At 41.5% G+C, this 16,523-nt stretch overlaps 5 non-coding genes across 5 annotated transcripts; 2 read left to right on the forward strand and 3 right to left on the reverse strand.

Moving 5' to 3' along the window:
* Window positions 1-55: 55 nt before the first annotated feature.
* On the reverse strand, window positions 56-137 carry TRNAS-AGA. The gene has a single exon. It is a non-coding gene; the product is annotated as a tRNA-Ser (tRNA).
* A 2,907-nt stretch (window positions 138-3,044) lies between these two features.
* Window positions 3,045-3,126, forward strand: TRNAS-UGA. The gene has a single exon. It is a non-coding gene; the product is annotated as a tRNA-Ser (tRNA).
* Window positions 3,127-4,849: 1,723 nt separating this feature from the next.
* TRNAQ-CUG lies at window positions 4,850-4,921 on the reverse strand. The gene has a single exon. It is a non-coding gene; the product is annotated as a tRNA-Gln (tRNA).
* A 3,096-nt stretch (window positions 4,922-8,017) lies between these two features.
* On the reverse strand, window positions 8,018-8,099 carry TRNAS-AGA. Its single transcript has one exon. It is a non-coding gene; the product is annotated as a tRNA-Ser (tRNA).
* Window positions 8,100-12,217: 4,118 nt separating this feature from the next.
* On the forward strand, window positions 12,218-12,305 carry TRNAR-UCU. The gene is given in 2 exon segments: window positions 12,218-12,254; window positions 12,270-12,305. It is a non-coding gene; the product is annotated as a tRNA-Arg (tRNA).
* The last annotated feature ends 4,218 nt before the right edge of the window (window positions 12,306-16,523 follow it).

A 16,523-nucleotide genomic window follows, 5' to 3' on the forward strand; every position in this document is an offset into this window, starting at 1 on the left:
TCTTCCCCAACTGGCTATGCCTCAATAGGATTAACCTTTCCCTGGGGAAAGGTACCGTAGTCGGCAGGATTCGAACCTGCGCGGGGAAACCCCAATGGATTTCTAGTCCATCGCCTTAACCACTCGGCCACGACTACTTGGCAATTATGCTGACTACTTGGCAATTGAGCTGTATCTTTACATAAGTAACAGTATAGAATAAAGCTCTTTTCAAAGAAATTTTCTACCAGAAAGTGTGTTCGTATTAAGTAAAATTTCTTGCTCTTTGACATCATTTAGTCGAATATCTTGCTACTGTGGCAAACTGGCAAGTAACACTTCCTCCTCAGTCTGGAAAGACCCCTTATTCTGATAGTCTGATAGAAGGAGCCTAAATAGAAGACATTCTGAGAGACCAGCTTCCTGCTGTCAGCTTCTGATGGGGACCCATGAGATACATACACTCATTGTTAAATAACAAATAAATTAGTAAAAGACATTGTTATACCATTCACTTGCAAAACTGGATGATTACTTTACATTGTAAAAGGCAACAACAAAAAAATTAACTTGTAATCCTGCACAAATTAACCCAGAAGCCAGCACTAGCAATATTTTGAAGTATTCCTTCTCTATTCTCAGTATTTCATATGCAATAATTGTGCATAGTTGAAGTCATGTTCATTTCATCCTGCTCTTGTCAATGAACATTACATTATAAACATTTTCCCAGAATAATTACAAAGTCTTCCCAAATTTTGTTTTACTGGCATTGTAATGATCAGTTACACAGATAAAACAAAAATATTTAAAGTTATCTCTTTTTAATGCCTTTTTTTTTTGCTATTACAATGAGAAATAAAAATAAAATTTTTTTTATGCAGTACCTGTTTCTCTTTGTTAAGATTAGTTCCTTAGGGGAGTACTTCTCAAACTTCTATGGGCATCAGAACCACCTAGAGGGCTTTTTATTAGAACAGATTGCTGCATTTCCTCACACCTGCCCACCCAACTCTTGCTGCTGCTGCTGCTAAGTCACTTCAGTTGTGTCTGACCCTGTGCGACCCCATAGACGGCAGCCCACCAGGCTCCTCTGTCCCTGGGATTCTCCAGGCAAGAACACTGGAGTGGGTTGCCATTTCCTTCTCCAATGCATGAAAGTGAAAAGTGAAAGTGAAGTCTCTCAGTCGTGTCCAACTCTTAGCGACCCCATGGACTGCAGCCTACCAGGCTCCTCTGTCCATGGGATTTTCCAGGCAAGAGTATTGGAGTGGGGTGCCATTGCCTTCTCCCCCACCCCACTCCTAGCAAGTTTTTAATTTTGTAGATTTGAATCCAAGCCCAAGAATTTGCATTTCTCACAAGTTCCCAAGTGGTGCACACTCTGCTGGTTGGGGGCAATACTTTGATTAGACCATTCAAGGACAATAAACTTCAAAATAAATTTACTGTGTTAAAGGTTATAAGGCTTCCCTGGTGGCTAAGAGGTTAAAGCGTCTGCCTCCAATGCGGGAGACCCAGGTTTGATCCCTGGGTCAGGAAGATCCCCTGGAGAAGGAAATGGCAACCCACTCCAGTATTCTTGCCTGGGAGAATCCCATACCCTTTATGAGCCTAAATGGGTGTATATAGCAAGTGCCTTGGTAGCAAGACGAAATAACATTTGTAAGAATATGGTGAGGGGAGTATAAGTCTTATTATCCTAAAGAGATGATTTCTTTTAACTTCCCAGCGAGGTATATTCCACCTCAATCATGGTGGTCATGTTCTTTTCATAGTTGAGATTCTCTCTACTAGTTTATGCCCCAGCAAAACACTTCCATTCCTAGAACTCAGAGATAAAGTCCTTGGTTTTGGAGGGATTCCCTTGGACTGCAAGATCAAACCAGTCAACCCTAAAGGAAATCAATCTTGAATATTAATTAGAAGGACTGATGCTGAAGCTCCAGTAGTGTGGCCACCCGATTCGAAGAGCAGATTCATTAGAAAAGATCGTGATGCTGGGGAAGATTAAAGGCAGGAGGAGAAGGGGATGACAGAGCATGAGCTGGTTGGATGGTATCACCGACTCCATGGACATGAGTTTGAGCAAGCTCCACGAGATGGTAAAGGACAGGGAAGCCTGGTGTGCTGCAGTCCATGGGGTGGCAAAGAGTTGGATACGACTGAGCTACTGAACAACATTTCCATGAAAAGGAATCAGAGCCAAGTCTCCCCTTCATTATCACATTCTCATAAACCAGATAGTCTCTAACTCAAGAATCAACTTTAGTAATTTAGCTGGATTTTTTTTCTAACATTTACGTGTTTTCATATATTTTTGCGTTGTTCTGCATTGAGAGGGACCAAGAATGTCCTCCGGCAGAATTCGGATACTTGGGGAACCTGTACTGAGTGCCTCCCTTTTCCCCAGGCTCCAGAGGCTGAAGGCTTAGGTAGCTTGGGAATTGTCTAGCGGCCTTCACTAGGATGACACAAGTGACCTTCAAAGGAAGAAATCCGGAACGTTGTCTTTTCTAGTTAGGACAGAAATTGCTCAGTTCCCTCACCCCACCCCCCAACCCCTCACTCTGAATTGTCGCGGTAATCTGATTTTAATCGTTCTTTTGGAGGCACACGTCAGTTTGACGCCATGGAAGAGATTCCTGATTTAGATTTTAAACCTGAAAGTAAACACAGATGACCACCCCCACCCCGCACCTCCAATTCTCGCATTTTCCCTTTATTCGAGTTCCTTCTTCCATTGGTATTTGCGACTGGAGGTTGTTTGGAACTCACTCTAAACACAAAGCTCCCCTTCTGCGGGTTCCCGAGAACTAGGAGTGATCGTGTGTGTCCGCGATTGTCAGCGGCTAGTGGACAAGCTCCAGCATCCAGGAAGATCCAGTCCTTTGTCTAGGAGCTTTTTAGTGAATTAAATCACCAGCTGCTTCTTGATTTGCTCTCTTTCATACACGAGGGAGAGACCCGGACAGGGCTAAGAAACTTTTTGTTGTCAAACCAACTGTTGCAGAACTTGCCATTAACTAGTTTTCACTTTGGCCCGCAAGAGAAGCAGTAAGTCAGTAGTCGTGGCCGAGTGGTTAAGGCGATGGACTTGAAATCCATTGGGGTTTCCCCGCGCAGGTTCGAATCCTGCCGACTACGATTTTAGTGGGCATTCTACATAGTTAACACCAACTCAGACGATGTCGCAGCCATACTGCATTCCGTCTTGCTGTTAAAAGCATCGTGATATATTCATCAACTACTGTTGACTCGTCACTATGGTCAACTCAAGGAATGCTGGGGTTCATGTAAAGCAAGATACACTATAAGCATGAGTCCCATAATATTTACATTTCCATTTGGTATATATACTGTGTGATGGCAACAACGTATGCAATAAAAACAGAGCTTTACAGTTGCAGAGTAGACATCTTTTGCATTTTCATCTGGGAATATGTATCTATAAATAAAGAATAAAGCAAACGAAAATTTTGAGCAAAGTAAAAATGATCTGTTTATATGGATAATGGAGTATGAAGAGTAGATTCCACATTCTGTGAAGGTCAAAGGAATATAATGAGACCATAAATAGTGTTTTCTCTGTACAGTATTTGCAAAAAAAAAAAAAAAAACCAAATTAATATAGGTGTACAGTGTCTTAAAGTTAGTGGCACATTGTGAGAGAGAAAATCAGCACTCTGGTTTTGAACAAAGGAGTGTGTTTACACATCGAAACAGGAACTTCAAAGAACTCATTATGAAGAAGAACCTAGACATGAATGTTTGAATAAGTGCTTTACACAAAGGGGTAATGTTAAGAAGCAGCAGATACTATATAAGATCAGTATATGGGAGCAGAAGCTTCATATGTGTTAGTTGTAAGAAAAAAAAATTGCTTTAAAATCTCCAACACAACCTGGTATCATAATAAGACTATGTAGGGGTGGGGGTGGAATCTTACCAGTCTCTAGTTCATGTGAAATGGCTGCAAATGTCTAATCCAAGAAAACAAAGCAAAACAACTCAAACTTCATCCAAGACAAATACTATATTAAAAAACAAAAAATCCAGAGTCCACTGCAAAACAGTAAAAGAACAATTTGGTGGGGGGGGGGGTGGGGGGAGGAAAACTTACACCAAGAATGTAATTAGTAAGGAAATAGCAGTAGTCACTCATTTTATCTGATAAAAGGAGATGTTTGGTGTTATGTGTGTAGCCCAATTCGCAGATGAATATGGCAATGAAAATGTCATTATGGATTCCCCACCCATTTTAAGCTGAAATAGATTAAATCTGTAGATATTTTTAAAATGTAATAATGACTATTGTTTACTTAAAGTCACCTACTTTAAGATTTTCCACCTTTAGTTTCTCTCTCTCTCTGTGTCTATATATATATATATATATATACACACACACACACTAGGTTCAGTGGCTCTGTGGAAGGGTGGAGGGAGTCAGAAATTGTGCAGGTAGAAATCATGAGCAGAAAAGAAATTTGCTGTTTATATATTCTCCAATACTATTAGATTAATTTATTTCCCACTGTTGAAATATTGAACAATTTCAAATATTCTTTTAGTGTGCACTGAAAGTAAACTTTTTATTAAAAGAATCGTTATTGCTTTTTATTAGTTTTTTATTTTCTAGTCACAGCAGAGTGCAAGGTTTTTGTCATCTTGCACTTGTACTTAACTTACTTCTGATACTCCTTTTCTTCCTTATAAAATGAACTCCATTAAACCAGAATGGGATTTCACTTCTGCCTCCTCACCCAAATGCCGATGTGTTTGGACTTACAAGAAATAAAATAGGCCAAATTGATTTTGTCAATAGGTAGACAATATTTTCCAGGGGAAAATAAAGAGACAAAATATTGGTAGGTTCCACCGAGACTTGAACTCGGATCGCTGGATTCAGAGTCCAGAGTGCTAACCATTACACCATGGAACCAGGAATGGAACAAAGCCTGCCATAACTGTCAGTGATGTGTCACAGTAACTCTACTGAAACCATTTAGTTTAAACTATCAAAATACTTAGTCTACGTCCACTCAAGACACTTGAAAAAAAATCCTAAGGGATTTAATTTATTTTTTCTCCTTTTTTTTTGGCCAAATACAAGACCCCAAAGAGTGTCCGCTCCCGCCCCCGCCATTAACTCAGAAACTTGGTGGTTCTAGTCCTTGCTTTCTTCTTAAAAAAAAAAAAAAAAAAAAAAAAAAACACAGAATGAATATTTTGAACACTTCTTGTATCATCAGCACTGGATTGAACGTGTTATATTCATTGTATGATGTAATACTTTAAAACTCGTCGAGGTATTTTTAGTCTTCATATAGACAGGAAAACTGAATCTTTGAGGTTTTATAGTTTATCTGCACCTCTGCGCAGTTTTGGCCATAAATTAATGTTTCTCCACATAGATTATTTAGTTATCAGGTCCATTGCCTCTAGGAAAGCAAGTTTTTACTGTGTTAATTTCTGGCACATTCACGGAAGAAACCTTGCAAGAGAAGTTATGTTTTCGAGAAAGTGGAAAAGGTACACTTGAAAAAAAAGTCTGAATTTTGTCAAGTGTAGGGATTGGTGAGGAGCAAATCAGAGATTCAATATTTCAAGATCAAAGACACATCATACTCTACTTCATCAAGAGAAAAATGTCCAGTGAAGACTGCCAAATTGTACTGAAGATTTTTGTTACTACTATTCTGCGGACACCTTTTTTTCTTAAAGCCAGCGCGCTTCCTTAAAGACTAGGTTTCTGGGGCGGGGTCGGTGGATCCCTCGGCGTCTCGCACACAATCTCTAGAGCCCCTTTCAACTCTCCTAGTCTCTTACCTCCGTTCGGCTAAATTCACCGAGGCCGCCCAGTAGCAAATTTCTGTCGAGACTTCAACAGAACTTTAGCCGAGATGAACCTTGGAATTTGTGAGGGTGGAATTCCGGGGATGCTGGCTGCTTCCCGTCACCCACTGTCCCCGTGGATGTATGTAGGCATTATTCTATAAATGAATGACTTTCAGTTTAATGGAAAGAGACCTGCTCCCTTAAATGAGGCGGTGCTGTGACTACCTGGGAAAAACACAGGTCCACGCTCAGGACTATTCTGACAGTTCAGTGCCAGGCCTCCGATGGCAGCGAGAAGGTCACCAAGCATTGCCCTTCATTTCTTGCTCACAGAGGTCCTTGCAGGATGGTGTGCTTGCCCGCGCGTCTGGAGGCAGCTGAATGGAGCTCTCCTGCTAACTGTGATGGAAAAAATTGCAAAGGGAGCCCACTTCTCTCAACATCTTTTTTAAATTCAAGCTCCATGATTCATTAACCCCAATGCTGTAACTTAAGAGGCAAAGTTGCACCCACGCCTGAGGGTGAGATTCTAGTCAAACCAGTTCTGAGTTTCTCTCTTCTCTCAGAGTGGTTATGGGGTTTGGGTTCCTCCTGGGTTTGAGGAGGCCAGAAGTTAGACTTCTGGTCAGAACCAGTGGGTGGACCCAGACTCGTTTTGAAGCACAAGATGATCAGAATCTGCACTGCAGCTTATCCTTAATTTTTACCCAGAGTTTCCCATGAGATAAATTATATTTAAATTGCATTTTCCTTGCTTCTTTTGAGGAAGGAAACATATAGAAGTATCTCTAAGTAGCAGCATTTCTCTTAAGTCTCAATGGCTAAAGTTTGTATAAATTAAATAGATTTTTTTCTAGGCTTTTCTTATTGGAATTGTTCAATTGGTGGTAGCACCTGGAGTCTCCAAGTCATAATTCTTACATAGATCATGGCTTTATCCAGAATGTCTAGCTTCTGGAAATTTAAGAAATGGAGGGAAATTCCAGGAATTGATGGAAGTACCAAGAGAAAGATAAAAATCACAACCATGGTGGGATTTTTGGTGGTATATTTTTATACAATATACCTCTCTGAAAAGCTACACATCAAAAAAATAACCATAAAATAAAGTAGTGCAAGTCATATAATATACATATATAGAGAACAGTGCACATATCAGCTTCCTGATTCAAACTTTTCCCAAACACACATGAAATTATCTCTATTTTGACATTTTACCAGGCCACAAAACACAGCATGATTAGATACATGCTATTATTTCAAAGCAATATAACTACCTGGGCCATAAGCTCCAGGAAAGTTCATGGAAACCCTAGAGCTTTCTGGAGAAATCTTGAGTCTGTTATATACTCAAGGTTTAAAAGGTACGGTTGCCTTATGAGGAAAATAAAGTAATGCATTTTGAAAATGGGGGAGGGGGAAGCAACCATCAAAATATCTATCCAATAAAAATGAAAATTTGCATATGCTAAAGTTAATAGCTTTTTCCCCCCACAATTGCCCAAACCTGGAAACAACCTTGAACAACCAGGTTCAATAGATGGAAGAAGAAATAAACTGTGGTACAGCCACTCAATGAAACTCTATTCAACCGCAAAAATGTGCAAAATTTTAATACATGCAACAACTTGCATAAATCTTAAGGCATGTTCTATCTCATGTGAAAGAAGCTAATCTTAAAAGGTTACATTCTGTATGATTCTATTTCCACAACATTCTCAAAAAAGTCAAACAAAGGAGCAAAAAACATACCTGGTTGTCAACTGCTATGTATAGAATTAGGAGATGACTATAAAGGGATTACATGGGGAGGTTTATGGATTGATGGGACTTTCCTGTATCCTGATTATGGTACACAAATAAACTCATATAATTTCAAAAAGCCAATTTCACTCTGTGGCAAATATTTTAATAAAATGTGTAAGTGCTTAAACATTTCACCCAAGTGTCCCTTTGGGAAGGAAAAGCTGAAGACACCCTTGAGCCTTGTATAAGGTTCGGGTTGGGGAATTACTAGAAAGTGAAAGTGAAGTCACTCAGTCGAATCCGACTCTTTGAGACCCCATGGACTGTAGCCTAACAGGCTTCTCCGTCCGTGGGATTCTCCAGGCAAGAATAATGGAGTGGGTAAACTTCTGAGAATGTTATCAGTACTCGCTTTGCTTTTCCCCGGCAGCACTACATAGGGTAAAATTTCCACCGTAGTCGGCAGGATTCGAACCTGCGCGGGGAGACCCCAATGGATTTCTAGTCCATCGCCTTAACCACTCGGCCACGACTACAGGTGTGGAAGCACGTTTTAAAAGAAGATATATGGTAGACATAAAGACAAGACTTGTGTAGACAAGTGTGTGCAGTGAGTTGGGCAAAAATCCTCAGACGAATGAAAGCTTAGGGCTGTGCTTGTGTGCCCAGTCGTTCAATCGTGTTCAACTCTTTGCGACCCCATAGATTGTAGCCCACCAGGCTTTGGTGTCCATGGGATTTCCCAGGCAAGAACACTGGAGTGGGTTGCCATTTCCTACTCCAAGGGAAAGATTGGGGAGGGAGGTCAAACTCTGTCCAGCAGCCTCCAACATTTAGGAGCGCTGCGATAAGAGTGCTGGAGAAGACAATCCTAAAGGAAATCAACCCTGAATATTCATTGGAAGGGCTGATGCTGAAGCTGAAGCTCCAATACTTTGGCCACCTGATGCGAAGAACTGACTCATTGGAAAAGACCCTGAAGCTGGGAAAGATTGGAGGCCGGAAAAGGGGACTACAGAGGGTGAGATGATTGGATGACATCACCAACTCGATGGACAACAGTTTGAGCAAGCTCCGGGAGTTGGTGATGGACAGGGAAGTCTGGCGTGCTGCAGTCCATGGGGTCACAAAGAGTCGGACACAACTGAGCGACTGAACAACAAAATCTATACAAGTATCTTTGTTTTCAACAAAATTCAGGTCATCATCAGCTAGGGCCTCCCTCTGTCGGGGATGAGCTGGGCTCGTGCGGGGTGCTGGGGTCTCCGAAATCTAACCAAATTTACTCAGTTGAAATCAAACTAATCCTTTTAGGCGTGGGTGGGACCAACACTTCTGCTTGAACTTACAGCCTCCTCGATGAATGATATTGTGCTCAACCGGTTTCAGGGAAGGGAATGTTCCCTCTGATTTGTGTCTAAGGTGGAAGGAGAGAAAAACGAGGTTGAAAACCTCTGGATACTCTCACTCGCTGTCTGTGGGTTCCTAACTTAGGCTCAAAGTACTGTGTTTGGGAATGTATTTTACAGTAGCGAATGCGCTTTCACTTTCCAGATGGGTTAAGAAGAGCTATAGTTTGTCCATGAATTTCTTTTCTTTCCTTTTTTTTTTTTTTTTTTTTTTTTTTGAGTGTGTGAGGTCCTAACTGCTTTCTAGAAAATGGATTATGTGGTTCAGTTTGGGGAAGGAAATGCAAAGGCTTATTTCCTCTAAATTAAACCAACATTGCATGTTTCCCATTCTCCTTTTATGTTTGTAACTTGCTGTTCCTTCAGCAGAATCTCCAGACGTTCTACAGAAATGTTTCAGGATAGAATGGTTAAATGTAGACACCAGATCCTAAGATGCATAGATAGACAGGCCCCCATTTTGTGGCCAACAAACTGTTCATAGGTAAGAGGTGTGAGCGGATGCATAGGATGCATCTTGAAAAAGTTGCTAATTGCTTGGATTTAATACATAATATTTAACCAGAAGTAACAAAGCATTCTTTAAATAGAGTTATATTCAATTCGTCTATCACTGAGAAAGTCTTATGGTGGGTGGGAGTGGGGCGGGGATAGATCTAACTGAAGATCACATAATTTACTTTGATCTATATCTAGAAAGCATATTGAAAAGCAGAGACATAAGTTTGCCAACAAAGGTCCGTCTAGTCAAGGCTATGGTTTTTCCAGTGGTCATGTATGGATGTGAAAGTTGGACTGTGAAGAAGGCTGAGTGCCGAAGAATTGATGCTTTTGAACTGTGGTGTTGGAGAAGACTCTTGAGAGTCCCTTGGACTGCAAGGAGATCCAATCAGTCCATTCTGAAGGAACTCAGCCCTGGGATTTCTTTGGAAGGACTGATGCTGAAGCTGAAACTCCAGTACTTTGGCCACCTCATGGGAAGAGTTGACTCATTGGAGAAGACTCTGATGCTGGGAGGGATTGGGGGCAGGAGGAGAAGGGGACGACAGAGGATGAGATGGCTGGATGGCATCACTGACTCGATGGACGTGAGTCTGAGTGAACTCCGGGAGTTGGTGATGGACAGGGAGGCCTGGCGTGCTGCGATTCATGGGGTCGCAAAGAGTCGGACACGACTGAGCGACTGAACTGAACTGATATCTAGAAAAGATCAACTAAGCCATGCCTGACAAATGGACGAAATGTGGTCAGGGAAAGCAACTTCACATCGCTCACAGATTCAGGACATTTCTCATGTGTTTTTCCTTTGGCAGTCTGGAAAATTTCTAACCATTTTCTTTAAGAGATTGCCAAATTTGTTTAAAAACCCTGCTTGTTTCTGGAGGAATATTTGGGGGGTAAGACTTGTATCCTGAGGGTTCCTAGAATGCTTTTTTAATATTACAGCTTTTTGTTATGAAAAGCAAAAGTGGCCGCGTGCTTCCCTCATTCGGAGAGGGGCCTCTGGAACGTTCTCGCCTCCTTTACTAAAGAGCAGAGAGGTGAATTTTTTTCTGAGCGACTAGGAGGCAGTCCCGGGATTCTCCTTTTCAGCCGGTATTCCGTCTCAAGCAACGTATCGAATAGTCCTTTGGGTCAGGGGAAGGGCAACCCAGGGTACGCTCATCAAAGTCAGTCCCTCGTTCGTGTCCAATGCTTTCGATGCCTTCATTCCGGGTCCTTCTCCCACTAACATTTCCAACTCTGAGGCTGCCCTAGGAATGCCGCTCACCTCCGGCCCTCCTTTTTCGCAGCTTCCAAAACTTGGACTCGAACCGACACGTCCTCAAAGACGTGAGGCTGGAGAAAAAGGAACAAAGAAACTTGGTCAGATCTATCTGTCACCTCCCTAGTCTCTAGGTTGCCGGAAGTCCCGCTGTGGCGCTAAGAGAAAGGTATAGGCGGCCAGGTCCTGCGAGGAAGCGAGCGCGGAGAGAGCACCCGCGGCCCCGAGGAGGGGATGCCGCGGGAGGCAGGCGGGGGAGGGTGGGCTGCGGGTGTGAACGCACAGGCTCTCAATACCCAGGCTCCTAGGCTCTAGGGCTACAAGGACTTTCTCACTCAGCTCAAACCACCTCTTGTCTAACACGTCCTTTCTGCTTTGCGTTTTTGCTGACAGTCGGTTCAGAGTTCGCGTTTTGTCTTGTAATTTTCAGAATAATTTATTTTCATTTCTGATATTATGTGGAGTTGAGAGGTTGAGGGCCGGGAGAAGCTCCTTTCCCGCATTCTTTGCTACTCACTGGTGTGTGAGAGTGCTTGAGTGATCTTCAAGCTCCTGGCTCAGGTTCTAGTCTCCCCGTGGAAGAGCGGGTCATATTTTTTCTATCATGTTGCACTGTCCTCCCTCGGTAGGGATCACCTGGGATTTCTTCTCTTCCTTCCACAACTCTCCTCCGATTTCTCAAGTCACAACTATCCTCCTGCTCCTCGTCAACAAACCTTGGGCTCTCCCGCATTCAGTGACCTCCACTGTTCGCATTCCTTTCTGTCCGCAAAGACAGACGCTTATTGACCGACGGTGACTGAAGGAGCCACTGTGACTGGACCATCCAGTCTCACAGAAAAGCGGCAGCGAAGAAAGAGCCGTCTTTTGCATCTCAACCCAAAGAGTCATCAAAAGAAAATTCCCGAGTTAGAAAACCTGAGATCTTTCCAAAGCTTCCTGGACTCTTTTAAAAAAACTGTAGCCCTTTCCTTCGAGAGAGAGGGCAACAATGCGATCGCGTTGCTCCATGAGCCCATTGACAAAACAAACGAACTCTTCTTTTTCAGAAAGAACACAAGAAGGGCCCCCGGATCGAGAGAGAGAACTCCAGAAGTGAGCTAGAGGAAAGAGAGTAGTGGGGCCCCACCATGGATTTAAAATATATCCCAACGCCATTTTGCTGGAAGTTCCTCATATTCCATTTTTGCAAAGCCAACGGTCCCGAGCTTGGGCTTGGAGAGACCAGATGAAATAAGATTTTTTTTTTTGAGTCTTGAACAAACTATTCCTTATTTCATGAAAACGAATGACAGCAGTCACGGAAAGGCTCAGAAATTCCTCCATATTGGGCATTGATGTCCCTTACATTGTCTTGTTTTTATGTTTCTTGAACTTTCACAGTGACTGAAACAGAATAAGTCTCCACAAATTATATTTACTGATAACCAAATAAATCACCAACGGTGTTTGGGATCCAGCCAACCACCGAAAACCGTCGGGCTCTGTGGCGCAATGGATAGCGCATTGGACTTCTAGCGCAGCAGTGAGGCATTCAAAGGTTGCGGGTTCGAGTCCCGCCAGAGTCGCGAGTGTTTTTGTTACCAAGCGGATAACCTTGCCACTTGCTGGTCCATTCTTCTATGCATTGGACGCAGTGTGTGAATTCCAGGTGCCTACATTTCTCACTGCAGTTGATTCCTACTTTCTATAGCTTGCATTTGAGGAGCTCCTTCATAAGCACTCCCACACAAGTCAACAGTGATTTGATGACCAGATTTTATATCCCTACGCATCTTTTGTGTATGTATATATACGATAGCAGGAGAAAAAGAAGAATCATAAAGCCAGATATCACGGAGAATTGTTGGGGGCTTAAATTATACTTGAAATCTTATGGGAGGCAAAGTAGATTCTGTCACTCTCAAAGTTGAAAGTGTCATTCTCTTCCCTGGGAGTGGCTACATATTGTTAAGTAGAGCTGTTGCTAGAACCCAGGACTTGCGAATAAGAATTTTTAAGCGAATAAAAATGGATCAAAGGATAGACAGGTTGTACTGATTTTAATGAGAATGCAGTAATAAGGCAGAAGTAGAAACAGATGTGTGCCTGGGTCATTCCTGGCATCCAAAGATAAATAGTCACAGAGGGGGCATTCATAAGGAATGTGATCTGTCACAATGGGAAAAACAATTGCTTGAAAGCTTTGCTCAGTTTGTGAGAGTGGGTTCTAATAATGCCTATGTTTTAAGCCACAACTATCTTATGTTACTTCTGTCACTTAATTCCTTTGGAAATCAAAATTATATGTAAAAGTAACTGATTCACAGAAGAGGCTAGTGATCCTTTCCTGGGAGACAAATATAAGTTAAATGGATGTGAACTCAGCTGAGGAAGTTATATGGTCCTGGCTTCCATACCTGGATGGCAACACAATGTCTGCACTTGCTGTGGCAGAAAATTGGGAAAAGAACAGAATGCTAGGAATCGCTTGGAGAAGAGTAGCACCATGTAGAATTTAGACAGAAATCGAGAAAGGGCAAATGATGGATCCTGCAGGAGTTCAATTAGCATCTCCTCAGTTTAGACAAGGCACAGTTGCCCTGGGCTCTGGAGTCTTGGGCTAGTTTCACCACAACATCTTATCACTTGGAGAGAAATTGTTTCTTTTTCCTTAACATGCTTAAAGTTTTAGTATACTCTATTTGCAGAATCCCACTTAAAACCTTACCTTCTCACTGGTAACAGTGTTTTGTTTCTAATAATTTTTACTTCAGAGCCATATGAATTAACTGAAAATTAAATAGGCTAAAATTATGTATTTGAAAGCTAAGGGGTGAATATGGCTAACTCCTCACCTGGTCACAAGGAAGGAGACTAAAACTGGCTCTGGTCTTGGATGTGAACAAAATCTTTGATGAAGAATCGTAAGTTCAGACCCTATCCAGAATACTAAGGGAATATAAGATCTGCACAGACTTAAGGACAGTATCAAAAATGTCTAAACAAGTGTCACTAAAACTTGCTTGACAAAGAAGGAGCTTCTTTGGGAGGATAGAGAAAGGAAGAAGTTAATCTTTGAGAACAAGAACTAAAGAGGAGGGAAATGGCTTTGCCTAAAAAATGTTTAATAAAAAAATTTTAAATGGCTTTGCCCAATTCCCCATCTGGAATAATTGATTGTCACTGACCAAAAAAAAAAAAAAAAAAAAACCTATGGAGGTAACCAAAAAGTGGTTATCTTTGGTTCTATTTTCTGGTCCATCATCCATAAACCAAATGGTCAAGACACTACAAAAAAAAAAAAATAGTTTCCTATATAAAGTGAAATGACCATTTCAATTTTCTTTTAAAAACAAATAAACAATATAGACAACAATACTGTATTTCAATATCAAATTTTCTAAGACTAGAACTTAATTATTCAAACCACTAAAAAGAAATGATAATTACTCTAAGCTAAGGATTAGCCTACTACAGTTTCATAGATACGGGCAGAAGACATGAGACTTCTGCATGAGAGACAAAGGACAGTTTATTACTCACCACAACAGTAGCCAGAAAGCATCATTTGTACTGATTCCCCAAGCATCAAATCCCCACAGGGATCACTGGAGGGACATTTTGGAAGCTAGCTCCCAGATATGCCTAAATGTGGTTTTCTTTGTATTTACCCAGTTTGGATGTAGTAGGGCTTTTTGAATGTTCAGATCAATTTCCAGTCACTATTTTTTCAAATGTTGCTTCTTTTCAATCTTTTCTCTCCTTGCTTTCTTGGCTTTAACAGTCAATGTGTTACACTTTCTCAACTTCTTGATTGTGTTTTCCTTTTATAACATTTTTATTCTGGATATTTTCATCTTCAGTTCAGTTCAGTAGCTCAGTCATGTCCGACTCTTTGCAATCCCATGGACTGTGGCACGCCAGGCTTCCCTGGCCATCACCAATTCCCAGAGCTTGCTCAAACTCACGTCCATCAAGTCAGTGATGCCATCCAACCATCTCATCCTCTGTCGTCCCCTTCTCCTCCTGTCTTCAATCTTTCCCAGCATTAGGGTCTTTTCCAATGGGTCAGTTCTTTGCATAAGGTGGCCAAACTATTGGAGTTTCAGCTTCAGCATCAGTCTTTCCAATGAATATTCAGGACTGATTTCCTTTAGGATTGACTGGTTTGATCTCCTTGCAGTTCAAGGAACTCTCCAACACTGCAGTTCAAAAGCATCAATTTTTCGGTGCTCAGCTTTCTTTATAGTCCAACTCTCACATCCATTTTCATCTTACCAGTTTATTAATTTTCTTTTTCCTAATTTGTTTTAAAATGCATCCACTATTCTTAAGTTACTTTTAAAAGTTTTGTTTTAAAGTTTCTGTTTCCTTTTCCCATTGTCAGGTTTTCGGGTTTTGTTTTTTTTTAATGAGTCAAAAGTTCTTAATTTTGGGTTTCATTCCCTTTGTCTCTATTAATTTCAGCTAATTTTGAATCACTCTATTGGAATTCTATTGTATGGATTTCCAGGAGAGTCTATTTCTGCTGTCAGATGTTTCTCTTAGGGTCAGTTTTATCAGTGCTTTGGAAATTTGCATCAGAATGTTTTACCAACAAATAGTGTATTGAATAATTTTCTTTTAAACCTCCCCTTGCCATGGGCCCACTGGTAAAGTAAGATCACTTGAAACAATATGTAGTGATTTGAAGACTATGCTTATAAGTCAGTATGCTTGCTCCTTGGAAGGAAAGCTATGACACATACAGGGTATTAAAGAGCAGAGGCACCATTTTGTGGACAAACATCCATCTTGTCAAAGCTATGGTTTATCCAGTAGTCATGTATGGATGTGAGAGCTGGATCATAAAGAAGGCTGAACACTAAAGAACTGATGCTTTCAAACTGTGGTGCAGGAGAAGACTCTTAAGAGTCCCTTGGATTGCAAAGAGATCAAACCAGTCAATCCTGAAGGAAATCTACCCCAAGGATTCACTGCAAGGATTGATGCTGAAGATGAAACTCCAATACTTTGGCCACCTGATGCAAAGAGCCAACTCACTGGAAAAGACCCTGATGCTAAGAAAGATTGAAGGCAAAAGAAGAGGGCAGCAGTAGATAGTATCACGAATTCAATGGACATGAATTTGAGCAAACTGCCAAAGACAGTGGAGGACAGAGGAGCCTGGTGTGGCACAGTCTATGGGGTCACAAAGAGTTGGACACAACTCAGAGACTGAACAACAACAAATGCTTTCCAATAGCCATCAAATTTTAAAATGACTTAAAGCTAGCTTGATTCGGTTCAACTTAAAATTTTCAGGTGGGTTAGAAATTACATGGAATTTCTATAAAAATTTTTATCCATATTAAATTAAGATATTGTTGAGATAGAAATTGTCATTTTTATTGTTCAGTTCAGTTCAGTCGCTCAGTCGTGTCCCATGAATTGCAGCACGCCAGGCCTCCCTGTCCATCACCATCTCCCGGAGTTCACTCAGACTCACGTCCATCAAGTCAGTGATGCCATCCAGCCATCTCATCCTCTGTCATCCCCTTCTCCTCCTGCCCCCAATCCCTCCCAGCATCAGAGTCTTTTCCAATGAGTCAACTCTTCCCATGAGGTGGCCAAAGTACTGGAGTTTCAGCTTTAGCAGCATTCCTTCCAAAGAAATCCCAGGGTTGATCTCCTTCAGAATGGACTGGTTGGATCTCCTTGCAGTCCAAGGGACTCTCAAGAGTCTTCTCCAACACCACAGTTCAAAAGCATTAATTCTTTGGCAGTCAGCTTTCTTCACAGTCCAACTCTCACATCCATACATG

Source organism: Oryx dammah, unplaced genomic scaffold, assembly GCF_014754425.2.
Source record: "Oryx dammah isolate SB20612 unplaced genomic scaffold, SCBI_Odam_1.1 HiC_scaffold_11, whole genome shotgun sequence".
Lineage (NCBI taxonomy): Eukaryota > Metazoa > Chordata > Mammalia > Artiodactyla > Bovidae > Oryx > Oryx dammah.